The following is a 14883-nucleotide window of genomic DNA, read 5'->3' on the forward strand; positions in this document are numbered from 1 at the left end:
TTGGCTGGCATGAGTACATTGTTTTTGAATAAAAAAGACACTCATGGGGACATCACCCTGTCCAATACCATGCCTTCCTGTTTAAGGCCACAGGAGAAGGGTTAGTGGTAGTAAGTAGATGCATATCCTCTTGGCAGAGGTAGAAGGTTTGAGGAATTCAGGTGTCCTTTGACATGGGTAAGCTCCTAAATAAGTGAGAATCTAGCAAGAGTAATTAAAATAAGTTGTTAATTAAAAGCTTTTGATATCTGAACTAGGGGGGAACAAATCAAAGTGGCAAGCTTTCACAACAAGTCATGTCATTGCTCGGAAGCCCAGAAGGGTAGCCTGAGACAACATTGCCTAGAAATTTCCTGAATGCTAGAAAGGAGTTGGGACAAGTTTAGCCTAGTCTGGAAAATATGTCTATGTTTAGAATACACTGTGAATCTTTAAGTTTAACATTTAGACACATAATCATTTAATTTTTCATTATTATAAAAATAAATGTTGTGGTGAATATGGGGGTAGGGGGTGTAAGGGGACTAAATGATAATGGGAAAAAATTAAAAATGAAAAAAACAAATGTACCATTCTAGTTAGTAGACATGCTTTCAGCTTTTACCTGTTGAACTCCCACTAGCAGCCAGACATCTGCTAACTGCATAATCTCAGTTAAATGTAATACAGTATTTTGACATTCGTACTTTAATTATCCCATTTTACAAAAAATAACAAAACAAAACAGAAAGATATGGAGAAGTTAAGTAACTTGTCCAAATTTGTCACCTTACAAGAGGGGAGGATGGAATTGAACATGCTGAAAGCAAAGTCACCTTGTTACCCCCCACCCTATATTACAACCTTGACCAGTAGTAAACTTTGTGTATTACATGTGAGTGTGCTGGGTAAATTGGTTCCTGACTGCAAACAGACTTCTAGTTCCCAAATAATTTTTATACCACACATTACTGTATTGTTATTTTCCATAGCTACTAATCATATGTAAAACCCTAATGATGATTATTACTGAATTTGGCCAATGTATCTCTATAATTTTCATTTTTAACATGTTATCAAATGCATATTTTTCTTAGACATTTCTTCTTGGCCAATAATTTATTGCTTTTCATTAAACTAAGAGAAAACTAATCTATTAAACGATGTTATTATAGGTAAATAGTAAATCTCTCATAGTTAGAAAAAAATCGTGTTGTGTGTTTTTCATTAATTATAATGGCAGCTGATCAATTTTAAATATGAGCTTCTTCTGTATATTAAAATTGGTTTCCCGGTCCATTTTTAATTATGCAAATATTATGTATCTCAGAAGCAAGGAAAGTTATCAATTGTTTTCATTATTCCATGTGTGCAAGGTATGAGTAGTCATTTCTGTAGGTCATATCAAATATTTTTCAAAATTATTATTCCTTTGCACCCAAAAACATCAATAACAACAGTTAGGTCTACCGTTTCTTGACCGACTGATATGTTTCAGATACTATACTTGGAACATTTCTGTACTTTGTAGTTTATATTCACTATATCATTGTTATTTATAACCATCCCATAAAGAAACTATCTTTACCCACCATTATATAAGAGCAGTGTGGCTCAGAGAAGTTAAATAACTCTCCCAACTCATAAATCAGAAGTGACAAAAAGCTACTTCCAAAACCCAGATTGCCGGTCTCCGCACACTAAATTTTCTCTCTATCATTATGCTGCCCCAGGTTACCTTGAAAGTATTGGAAATTAAACTATCAGTGTGAAAAATAAGATCTTGTGCTCATTTAATTTTTGGTTTGTACTTCATAAACATTTAACACATTCTTTCAGAAAAAATTAAGTTTAGCTACAGTTTTATAATTTGTTTCTTTGGATATTTAGTATTATATCAACCTTTTGTTAGCATTGCTGACCTTTCCCAGCACTCTATTTTATATATGTTATACTACTTTTGTATTGGCTATGGAAATGTCTTCCTTTATCTCTACACAAATCTCTTCATTGACATGTAGTTAGCAGATATTTATTGTACTCTACAAGCAGTAATGCATGAAAATATAATCTTAGATATTCATGTCCCTTCTCAAGCCCCAACACATACCGATTTAACCATCATGACATTCATAGATATTTATTTCATCACGACCAGAAGAGCAACATAAATAATTAATATTGATTTGCCCAATCTTGTTTCTAAGCCATGCGGCTTTCATGAGTTTTAATTGATGGAGAAATATTGTATTGCTGAAGCTCTCTGACATTTAAATGTTTAGCTTCCATTTCATAGTGCACTAAATATTACTGGGGTACACAAAAAGAACTGCCAAAAAAAAGCAATAATTTAAACTACAAACTTGAGAAATCAACTGAAACCAAAACATCTGTAAGATTTTGAAAAGATATCACTAGAAACTTATATTCTCATTAACTTTGTATTTTCAGTCTCAATGAAAGAGTGTATGATATCTTATTTCCCAAATGCAATAGTACCAATAACTAGTTATCTATTAGTACGTATGACAATCTCTTTATTTACAAGCAGATCACTCTCTCTGACTTCCATTTACCTCCCTCTTTTGACCCTAGGTCTGCAAATTGGGACAAGTTAATGAACCTCTCCAACCTTCTTTCCTTACCTTTAACCTGTAAAATAAAAATCCACAGATTAAGTGAAAATATGTAGCATATTTTTGACATATACATAAATAAATATATATTATGTACTATATAATATATCAGCAAATATATGTATAGAAATATATATAAATCAAATAGTGCCTAATATAAGTATAAGTTCTCTCCTTTTCCTTTTCTCACATATATATATCACATACCTTGTACGCATCTGTTAAATACACTTCATCACATACTATTCAGTATATACATACTATAAAGTACAATGTGTAAGTATACATTGTACTTCATCACATACTTTATCACCTCTATATGATTTGCTATGTGTATATGTGTTAAATAAAATATACTTTGCAAGGTTTTTCCTCAGGAGGTGACCCATATGAGGCAAGTGCACAAAATTTAAGATTTGGGGGCAAGAAAAAAAAAAACTCAGTAATCAAACAAATGTTTTAATGCAATGTTTTAAAAATCATAATTCATCCAAAATTCTATGATGAACAAAATATCAAAATATTTTTAAAAGGCCAGATCTCTATTACTGATCTTTCTTACCCCCCGGCTCTGAGATGGCTCATCCCCACACTGCTTACGGCAGAATTACGTAAGCATGTTTTGCAGCTCGTAGCCTCTGTGCAGAAACAATATTCAACATATTTGCATCCTTAGTCCTGGGCCTCTTGCCTGAGGTGGCTCACAAACTCATACTTTTTTCCCAGTCGGAGGCTCAAAGTTTTAAGGCTTGAAACTGGCCATAGGAATAAAGGCTGAAGTAAGAGCTGAGAACTTGAGAAGGCAAAACTGGCAAGCCCAGGGAGCCACAGAGCCCTCGTGATGAGAGAGTGTCAGTATTAGAACTTGCCAGGGTTGAAAGGCCATAAACACTGGCTTTTCGCCCATTCTACTTCAATTTCCTCATCCAAGAATTATTTCTGACCGTGACAATGAATAAATACCCATGTTTTTGTAATGATTTTGAGGAGTACCAAATAAATTTCTGGTTCATTTTAGGTCTATGAGTATAATGTATACATAAGCAAATATATAAAAGGATATATATGTGTATATTGAATATGCGTGTGTGTGTGTGTGTATAACAAATAATTCCTGACATATAGGCTCTCAATAGTTAATTTTCTTTCCATTACACTTGAAAAAAGGCCCTAATAATTAATAGTTATATTAGCATATAATAATAGTTACTTAGCATATGTAGGTATGGAATTGATTTTAATAGTGCAATTGAGAAATTGGAATAATTACATTCCCTTTTGATAATATTGTCCTATTACTTCATGTTACCTCTATTCCCAAATACTTAAATAAGCCTCTACTAAAAGCAAACTGTATATCAAGTTAGAGTGCTTGGTGTTCCTTGATTTTGATTGGTTCTCTCACTGAGACCAGACGCACTGCCCTCCTGGGCTACCCCAGGAGCAAGAATTGCATCAGCAGCAGGCCAACCCAGTGAACAGAATCAACTAGGCAGTGGGGCAGAAAGAGTAGGTGACAGGGCTTCAGTTCCCAAAGCAGGCACAAAACCTATCTGCAATTAGTTTTGCCATATATACAGCACTTCAGGTGGGCTGCCGATTGGCAGGAAAAGACCCTGTGAACCTACAGAAAGTCCCTGATTTATTTAACAAGTATGTTGAAATTAATGGAAACATGGTGGCTCCCTGCAGCGGGAGCAGAGGGGCAGCACACGGCTTTCCTCTTGCCCCTGGATTCCCTGAGGGGCACACAGAGGCCAGAGACTCACTCCATCTAGGGAAGGCCCTGCTAGCATTGAAAATATAGCCAAGTTTTTGCTATGCCGCAGTCTTTCAAAACATGAGACATACAACACCAGTCCAGAGGCTAACAATCTCTGTGTTTCCATTAAGGGAATATTTACAGACTTTAGACTCTATGGTTTCTTCTACAAATACTCACCATGAAGCCAACATCTTATTCTGGTATAGAAAGCTGAGTTGGGTTTCCCTTTCCAGTATATCTGCCTCTAGAATTCTGGTACCTCCAAAAATCATTTTCTCCTAGCAGAACGCCCCTTGATATAGATTTAGTAAACTGTTGCTAGGTGGTTTCAGTACACAGTTTGGTCTGGAGATGACAACAAATTAGCTTCCCTGAAATACATTTTGTTCTTCCTATATATGAAGTTAAGTGCCTGCTGATTTCTCAGAGCAAAGACAGAGGCTGAAACCCAGGCCCACCTGATTTACAAGACAGTGTGCTTCATTACCATGCATCCCAGTCCTCTGGGATGCTTATCAAAGGCACAGTTTCTGGGCATCTCCCTTGATTTACTACTAAATCATAACCTTAGGGATGGAGCCCAGAAACTGGTTTTTACAAGCTCCAGTTCACTCATGCACACTAAAGTTTGTGCATCACTGATTTGCATCCTGGTTGCATTGACCCCTTTAGGATTTGAAGCTCTGGTTGTCTTAGGGGAAGATGCACACAAGTAAGCACCGTGACAACTTCTCTTCGTCTCCCTCAGAAAAACCACATGGTTGCTTGGCCTCAGCATGTTCTAGTCATTCTCCCAACCCCAGCTCAGCCCGCCCACGTCAGAATGAACTGGCAGGCAGGGCCACACATAGTCAACGGAGTCACCTTCCCAGGTGGTCATCTTGAAAAATATAAGCCAGCTTTTCCCCTTTGTCTTCTATCTTGAACTCTGTTAAAACAAAGCCTATTTTTATCTGTGGAACCAAGCATGTATACCATCTGTTTCCTTTCAGATATCAAAGTTCTAAGTTTTTCATTCAGCAACAAATACTTATTTCACTGCTCCTTATGATGTTTATTCATCCTCATCTTCCCTTCCATCAGCTTTATCTGATCAGATTTAGTCTATACATTCATATATTAATCTATTCCTTATGCTTCATTTTAGTCCCAATTTAGGCCTAAGGATTTTTATATTTTAATATCTTGTGATATTCTATGGATTCTTTATGTCTTTGAAAATGTACAGATAATGTATATTTGTATCTTTGCTATATCTTAAGTTTATTTATTATTTAGAAACATGAAACATTACAAATGATATTAAACAGACATGCTACAATGGATGGTTTAACTAAAATAAGTAATTTGTTTGCTTCCATTAATACTGTTGTGGTTATATAGGTTAACACATGAAAAACTTGAATATATGCTAGTTAAATTATTTGGATTTTATAGCACCAGACAAGTAGAACCACTGTTCTAGTATTGTTAGTGAAAAAATATCATTGTGTAATTGGGGCAAAGATCAAAAATATTCACATTAATCATGATTATTTCGATGTGGAAGGCAAGACATTATCTACTTAAAATAATACATGTTAACCTAAAACTGCTATAAAATAACAGTGTCTTAAAATAAATAAAAATAAACTGTTATTCAGAAATATTTTACTTGATATAATTAAGTTTAGCCCAGGATGTGACATTATTTGCTCCTATTGTTTCATGATATTTTGTAGTTAATTGATCCCATATTTTTAAAGCAGTATCATGGGGACATAAGGACACATCACATTAGGATACATAATTCATTAGGTTAAACAGCATATGTCATTGACTTGGGTTTCTTGAGGGTGCTTCTGAAGTACATCAGAACCCAGCTTAGCTAGCAGCAATTCAAGATGCAGAATTAGCACGTTGTTTCCTCAGGGAAATGCCCTTGAATATGCCTGCATAGCTGCCTTGTGTAAGGGATGAGCAGAATTGCTGAGAGCCAGAGAGGAAGCGTTTCAGTAATCCTGTGCACACCTGCCTAGTTTCGCATGTCAGGAAAGGGCCTTAGGAAATGTCAGGATCATTGCCGAGTGATTATCACACACACAGTGCAGGTCAGTGATGCACCTGGGGACTCAATTTACTCACGTGACAGAACCCCTATGCAGAATTCTAAAGCAGCCCCTATGGCACCAGGTAAGCATCTCACCTTTAATTCTAGTCTGAAGTTACTATGAAAAATAATTGAAAACTGAAGACCCTTCTCTACTATTACTTGAAAATTTACATTACTCATCTTTTTATGAGGGGGCTTAAATATATGCATTTTCTGGAAGTTACTGAAGATGGAAATAAATATATTGCTGTCTGGGAAAAGGAAACTGAAAATGTGGACAGGAAAAAAATCACCCTCATGTAGACCAACCACGAGAGACTGAGCAATAAGACTTTTTATTATCTCACATGCCAGGAAACCGTCACTTACTAAGATAGATAGAATGGAATGTTTTCATTTGGCAAAATGCTTGGAGGTTCAGAAAAATTTAATCAATCAAATGTGAGCATTAGTAAAATGAGGAGAAATAAGACACCATAAGGGTATCACAGTTTTCTGTGAATTACCATTTGTCTTTTGAGCAGCAGAGCAAGATGACTTTCACTGCTTTTAGTAACTTGACAACTGGAATTCTTTTCAGAATTCTAGCACTTATTGTATACACCTGTGCATGAGTCCATGCTCCAGGATTCTGAAGCAGAGAATAGTTTCTTTATTTGATTAGTGTTGGCCACTGAAAGCTTGAGAAATATCACATTTGCTTACAGAAAACTAAAGTACACATAGTATGATATATTCCTATACCTTGAGTCCATTTTAAGACAGGTCAAACTGAAGTTGTCCTTGGACAAGTGAGAAGCAGAAATAACAAAACTTCAAACACTAGATTATTTTCATGTAACCACATAGGTCTATGATTTTGAAAAAATCCTATGTTAAAAAAAAAAAAGATGGATGATTAGGTACAGAGAGTAATATACAGTTTCTCTGATGATTCTCCAAAAGTGGATTCTTAAGAGCAGATTCTGTTAAGATTTTTTTCATGTTGCTAGGAGAATTGTTACCATAGGAACAATGGTACCAGTAAGCACCACTTCCACATACATAGCACATAACCTATAAAGTAATTTAATTAAAATATCTTTAGAATTTTAGACTGTTGTCTTTTGCAGCTTTTGTGTGTATAGTACAACTTATTAAGCCCTCTTAGGCAAATGTGTAAATTTGCCCACAGCTAACTTTTATTGGTTTAAAGCCTCGCTCATTTTGTTACACTGAAGTTTTGTATTTCTTCAGCATATAAGAAAAAAATATTCAGAGATAAATTGTTGGGTTTTTCTGGAACACTGAGTCACAGCAGTGGTGTGCGCTCAGTGCTTGTGGGCTGCCATGACCAAATAAGAGTATCAGAGGAAATGTTGGCACTGGTGCGCATTTAAGTCATGCTTCACCCATAACCTCATCATTTTGACTTGAGTATTATTTGAAAACACAAAATCACAATAAGCAGCCACCCTGAAATTCCTTAAAGCATGCGTTTTCTGATTTTTCACTAAAAATCACAAACTGATCAAATGGTACACAGTTCAACACAAGTCCTCTATTTTTCCCCATAAAAGAATAGTTAATAAAACTACATTACACAAGTACTGATCACAGGCCCATGGAACACTGTTCAAAGAATATGCCAGCTCAGATTGCAGTTCTCTCTAAAACCAAAATCTTCAAGTCTGAATTCACCTTCTTTACACCGGGCTTATTTTCTTTTGAGAATCTTGTCTCCCAAGAAAATAGCCACAGGATAAGCTTGCAATAAGCTTTCATTTTAAACTAACAATAATTCTGTTTTATATTTCCTGGGTGGAAATAGCCTTGTATCTACCTGCACCACCAAAAATCAAAAACTTTTCTATCCCATTTAGTTCTAGCCTGAAGGCCCTTTCTAAATTTTGTATCATGTCAGTGTTCCTCACCATATTCAGGGCTTGGAACCCTCAGTAATCAAGTATATCAGAGTCTGATCTTGTCCTGGACAATTTGCTCTCCCTGCAGTCATCATAGAAAGAGCAAAAATATTGGTATCAGCAATTCTTTAAGCCTGATTCCATATATAGAAATTGAAGAGCATAGTCTTACTTTATAGTATTGGAGTTTTAATGAGGATTAAACTAAATAATGTGTATAGAGATATGCATTCCAGTATTTGGAGTAGCATAACTTGAATGAACAAGAGATTCTACTCTTACATTATCTGCAGAACTAGTTAAGAAGGAAATTGCACTAATATCCCTAATATGATCAGGTTTACTTGGGTTTATTTTGCAATTCACTGCTCTTGTAACTATCATTCATAGATCTTTTACTTTGAAACCTAAAATTAATTCAAGTGCCATGTTGGTGTTTTCAATCTTGATAAAAAGAAATGCCAGTGAGACAGCAAATATGTTGGTAAAAAAAAATACTACTACAAGAGGCAGTGATAACATTTGTTAATTATAATTCAAGTAATTTAATGTAGTAAAATCATAAAGTCACAGAAACCAGAAATTTGAAAAGCCTAATCATTTATCAATTCCATTTGCTCACTGTCTGCCCTTTGGGTTCTCGTCTGATCTTCATTTCTAATGTCCCAAGAGATGAAGCTGCTCCTGTTTCCCTTTAAAAACTCTCTCATAATCAATATTACTGTCAACGGCCTTTGCTGACACACTCACTAAATTTTATATTTTATTCATTCAGCTTTATTTTTAGTTAAAACCCAGGCTTTGTAAATCTGTCTCTCAAACTTCCATATATTGGATGAGGATGACCAACCTAGTCATTTTTTTATCTTTATGATTTCCTGAAGATTTTCTCTCACTTATTTGTCTCTTTGATTAAAGCACCAGTGCTCATTTACATCTTTTGCAATGTATCTTTGCAGTTCCTACTGTTTATTAACATAAGGTTTTGCAAGTCATACTTTTCATTAAATTGTCTCAAAAACAATTTAAGTTAATCTTATCCTTTTCATTGTGATGGTATCTCTTTATTTTACCTATTTTCCGTAATTCTCAGTTGCACTTACACCTCTTTAGATCCTCATAGATGTGTAGCTGACTTGTGGACGCAAATGTACACACACATTACTCCCTGTGTCAAAGCTCCTTTGGAGTAGAAACCGTATCATGTAACTTTATTTTGTGAATGAAACCACAGAGCTGAGTGTTTTGCACATACTAGTTGCTCAATAAATGTTATATTGAATTCTCATACAGCAACATAGCAAGTTAAAATAAAAGCAATAACTTTCTTGTGACTTGAAGGTAAACTTGTAAATTTTACTAAATTAAAAAGAATATAATAAAGACAGACTATTTTAGAGAAACTTCCTAAATCAAAAAATTATCTGAGACACCCCGACCCATGTGGCTTAGTTGTTTGAGCATCATCCCACAAAGCAAAATGTCGCAGGTTTGATTCCCAGTCAGGGCACATGCCTCGGTTGTGGGCCTGGTCCCCAGCTGGGGAATGTGCAAGAGGCGACTGATCAGTGCTTCTCTCACACATCAATGTTTCTCATCCTCTCTTTCTCCCTCCATCCCCCTCTAAGAATAAGTAAAATATTTTTTAAAAATGTATCTCAGACAATGAACAAGTGAGATTCAATTAAACTCTACTTTTAGGTTGATATACAAAAGCTAGCCACAAAATTAAAAGCAATAAAACAACCTAAGTTCCCACAGAATCACCAGAAGTTATTTTAATCATATCTGAAAGAAACATTTCTATAAACCATGCCCCAGAGATTATTCTTTTATTGGTGTTTATTTCTCCATTTCAATTACCCTTCCTTTTTCTTACTCTGTTTCTTATCTTCTTGAAACCATTTGTCACACCAGTCTTGCAAGTACCCTGGCATTGCACTTTAGTGTCACTTTAATATTTCTTCCCATGTAAACTTCCAGATAAATGTTTTAGACCTTTAAATAAACCTACTTAATGATTACTTCTATTAATTATTTTGCATGGATTTCACCCTTTTTAATACTTTACTAAGACCTTGTAGTTTATCTTCCTATAATCTATTACAAAGGTAATTACGCAGTAATTTATTTGTTTGTTTAATGTCTTAAGCTAAATTTCAGGCTCTGTGAAGGGAGTAGCTATATCTGTCTTGTTCACTACTATATCTATCTCAATATACTACAATGTATGTAGCATAATGCCTGGTATTTACTACTTATATAACAAACACATTGAACTAATGAAGAAATGAATAAAGGGATGGATAACAATTTTATTCTGACAAAATATCAATTACCTTAAGCAATTGATCAATCTATATACATCTTTATTATTTAGTACTCATTGGATGGTTATGAATTATCTAGGAATATAAGTGTGAATTTACCTTTAGTTCATCTATGTATAAAGATAACTAGTGATATTTCCCATAATTCCCTTAACAAAGATATTGCTGGAAGAGAATCTATTGTATTTCCTGCTGAGTCATTTTTCACCATTATACTCCATTCTCCTAAAGGAGAAATACCCAGCAGGGAAATAGAGGATGCTGGAGCAAGTTACAATGCACCTCAAGAAGGATAGTCTCAATGGCTTGGCATTGAGAAACGAATAGCCAGACCATTTCTATAATAGTAATTAAACAACCTATCAGTTTACCAAAATATCAGTCATTCTGGTTCAACATCATCACAGCTGTTGATATACAAAGGATAAAAAACTGACTGATGTCATTCCTTACATTTTAAGTTTCATAGGAGATTCCTTAATTAAATTCTAGTCCTAGTCACTATCCAGTAAACACATACAATGTTTGCTGTGTTACTTGTTACATGTCTCTGTTTGGCTTAATAATAGTGCCTATATTGTAATAAATGCAACACTAAAAGCAACTATGCTATTCTTTCTGCCTTTTTCCCAATTCTCAAGTTGTTTGTGGTTTCTCCACTGTAGAAGTTCTTTTCTCAATATTTATTTCATCAGTTTACCAATCACTGATTTCAGACTTTCTAGAACAATCTCCTCATTAAAATATCTCAAGATCTTATCTGCCCATTTTTTTCCTATCTCAAATGTTTTAAATAGTGACAAATTCATTTAGTTTTCTAGAATGTGTACTAGGCATGCCTATGCATGTTTAATAGCATATTACCCAATTTTCTAAATCTATATAGCTTTGACTCATCCTCATTAAAAATGTTTTTCTAACTATATTTAGAATGTTAACATTTTAAAAAATATGATTTAGAATACTTTATAATGTTGTTATAAATTTTAAAGATTACAATCTCACATAACTCATAAAAACAATGTTTATTTTTATCAAATTCATTAATACTTTCAAACAAAATTATTTTGTTTACAGCAAAAACTATTTAGCCATACTGAATATAAATCATTCAAGAATTAGTAAGAGCTAACAGGTATATGTGCTCACAGTGTGCAAGATGCTGTCTTAATTTTTTTATGTATTAAAATTTACTCCTCATCACAAAAACCCAAGGAGATTGGCAGCATAATCAACAAATCTATTTTGCAGATGAATAAAGAGGCACAAAAAGTTTGAGTAACTTCCCCAGCATCATACAGCCAATGATTTATATTCAAATACAGGAAGGGCAAAAGTAGGTTTACAGCTGTGAGTATGCAAAACACAGTTTATTCTTGTATTACTATTAATTATTATATTATTTTACATACAAACAACTGCAAACCTACTTTTGCCCCACCCTGTACCTGGATTCCAGATCAAAAGCTTTAAACAATTATGCTATCTACACTGCTTCTCTCTATATATATAAAGAAGGAAAAATACAAAAAAAAAATTAAAAAGCAAATCACCACCACAACAAAACAGAAACTGCTTCAGGCCTCAAAGAGCTTTTAATCATGAGAGAATTTACAGCCCAATACATTAACCACCTTCCTAGCCCTAAACATATTCCAACTGACAGGGCGCGCATTTGCACACTCATATCCACAACACTTTATACATGTGCCCATATACACACTGTAAAGTAGAAAGCAGGTTACCAGAGAATGCAAACTAAGCTTTGTGTAGGAAACTTCATTAGAAGGAACAGAACTAACATGCTGCATAGAGATTGTAAACTGTATGCCAGGCCTTTTCCCTATACTATCTCATGCAATCCTCATCACTTTATAGAACATAAAACTTAGGCTTGGATAATTTGCTGAGGACCATACAGATGATATGAAAGAACTGGAAGTTAAACCAAGTTCTGAGTCTAAGCCTGTGTCAACACTACACCACAGTACAGAAAAAACAATGCTCTTAGTGGTATAGAATGCTGGCATACTCCAGAGACTCACTACAGCACCGGGTAGGAGACACTAATAACAAAAAACAGTGTCTCCACTTCAGCAACTCTGGAAAGTAGTAAACTTTAAAATATGGTCCTATGGAGTGATGCAGAGAATGAACAGAGACTGTTAAAATTCAGCTGAAAAAATTTTCTGAGAGATTTTAAAGCTGACCTGAGTTTTTTTTTTTAAATAATTGTGATTTATGTCTACAACATAGAGAGACTAAGTAGCATATATCTACTTTAAAAAAACACATAAATCTCCAAGATGTAAATTTTGTTTATAAAATGAATTTTTATAATCACCAAAAAAATAACATTTAAATCACCTACTATTTGGTGCTCTCTTGTACCTCATAGCTAATATCATACTTATTCTAAACAATTATCTTCTTTATTACCCAAGTACATTAAAAAAAAAAAGAAAGGTCTCAGCAAATATACTTTTAATTTTCCCCTTAATTGCAGATTTCCATGAAAATTAAGAGACAAAGAAACGAGCTGATGTGTCTATATTTTAAGTTCTATACCTGCTTTATTCTAGTAAACTGATTTTTCTTATATCATTGTGAGTATTGAGAGTAGGAAAATAACTTATTATAATGTTCACTGCAATGACTATAACTTAGTTTGGGGCAATTTTAAATAGCCTTTGAGAAGATAAACAACATTAAAAGACCCTACATTTAAAGATTTGTCAACTCATAATTATATTTCTTAAAATATGTATTTCAATATCATATTCTAGTAGCTACAGCAGTTAACTTGAATCACCCCATCACAATCATATAAACTTTGCCAACTGATACAAAGGAATGGTTATACCTAATGAGTGCATGAAAATCTATGACACTGGTATAAAATATTAATCCTAGGAAGTTCAAAGTTTTAGTATTCATGAGTTATGATGAGAGTAAAAATCTTTCAAGGGTGCATAAGGAAATCTTTATTTGATGAGGCAGCGATGAATTCTAGCACTAATACATAATTGGCTTGAAACAGGGACTTTTGATGCCACATCTGGAGAATAGAATAATATAAGCCACTACAGGTAGTAATTACTGAAGGTAATTGTAATGCAGCTTGAGTGGTAAACATTAATGAAAAAACAGATTTCTAAGCAAATAAAATCTCAAGCATCAAAAAGACAAAAATTTTGTGACAAATGGTTCATTTAGCATGCAGTGCTGTGTGGGCAAAATTGGATTGCAATCATAGCCATTTCAAAAAATGAAAACGTTAGGAGAAAAGAAAATTGGACAGAAATGGCATAGAAATTACAGCCTTTGATCCATTCTGAAGAATGTTATTTTTTTTGAAGCATCATCATGAGTGGGCAGTAAACTCCTTTCACTCTCCTTTCTGAAAGCCTGAAGACCCTGAGATAGAAATAATCAATTCCAGACTGACAATGGAAATATTTTTCAGTGATAATCTTTTTTTCCCATAAAACTATACAAAATTAATTCTAGTGTTAAATTGCTACCTGATTTTGCCATTGACACTTTTAATTTCAGGAGAAAGCCCTTCCTGAATCATCCTTGACCTGTCCAACTGAAGATCAGATAATAACCACATTTCATAACTAATAGAGATGACAAAATTTCCTGAAAATAAAGAGTATTTTAATGTTCCCAGTGTTATATAATTGAGAATATCATGGAGTCATTCCCTTGAAAATTTTGGCATCTAAGAGTCATTCTATGAATAACAATGCTTACCTTGTAACATCACTCTACCAAAACAGATCTTTGGCTATTGTAAATGATACACTGTAGTTTCCAAAGACATGTGGTGCTAGGTCTGTATTCGTAGAAACTTGTATTAATTCCCACAGCTTTGAAACAATAATGATCATAGACTTGTTCAAGGCATTAATATTGTAATTACTCATTGGCTTTCCTTATTAAATACTGGTAATTACTCGTTTCATAAGGTTTTTTGACCTATTTTGTTAAATCCAGGTTTTTAAATTAGCTACCCAGTAATCATTTAAATTAGTTTTTACATATAAAATCATTTTAGATAATTATCTTTGAGAGAATATTACATCCTGATGGTAAAAAGGAAAATTATCGGTAAATAAGTATAAGATCATTACTCTTCCCATTTTAGTAAATAGCAGCTCTAATCTTCCAA

The 14883-nt window shown here is 34.0% G+C and overlaps 1 protein-coding gene across 2 annotated transcripts in view; it reads left to right on the forward strand.

The window, feature by feature from the left end:
- Nucleotides 1-14883, forward strand: part of SYT1 (synaptotagmin 1) — a 529223-nt gene that overhangs the window by 251466 nt on the left and 262874 nt on the right. The window lies entirely within an intron of this gene.

The sequence above is a fragment of the Pteronotus mesoamericanus genome, unplaced genomic scaffold, assembly GCF_021234165.1.
Source record: "Pteronotus mesoamericanus isolate MK-2021 breed Mesoamerican mustached bat unplaced genomic scaffold, CSHL_Meso_final contig_56, whole genome shotgun sequence".
NCBI classification, from domain to species: domain Eukaryota; kingdom Metazoa; phylum Chordata; class Mammalia; order Chiroptera; family Mormoopidae; genus Pteronotus; species Pteronotus mesoamericanus.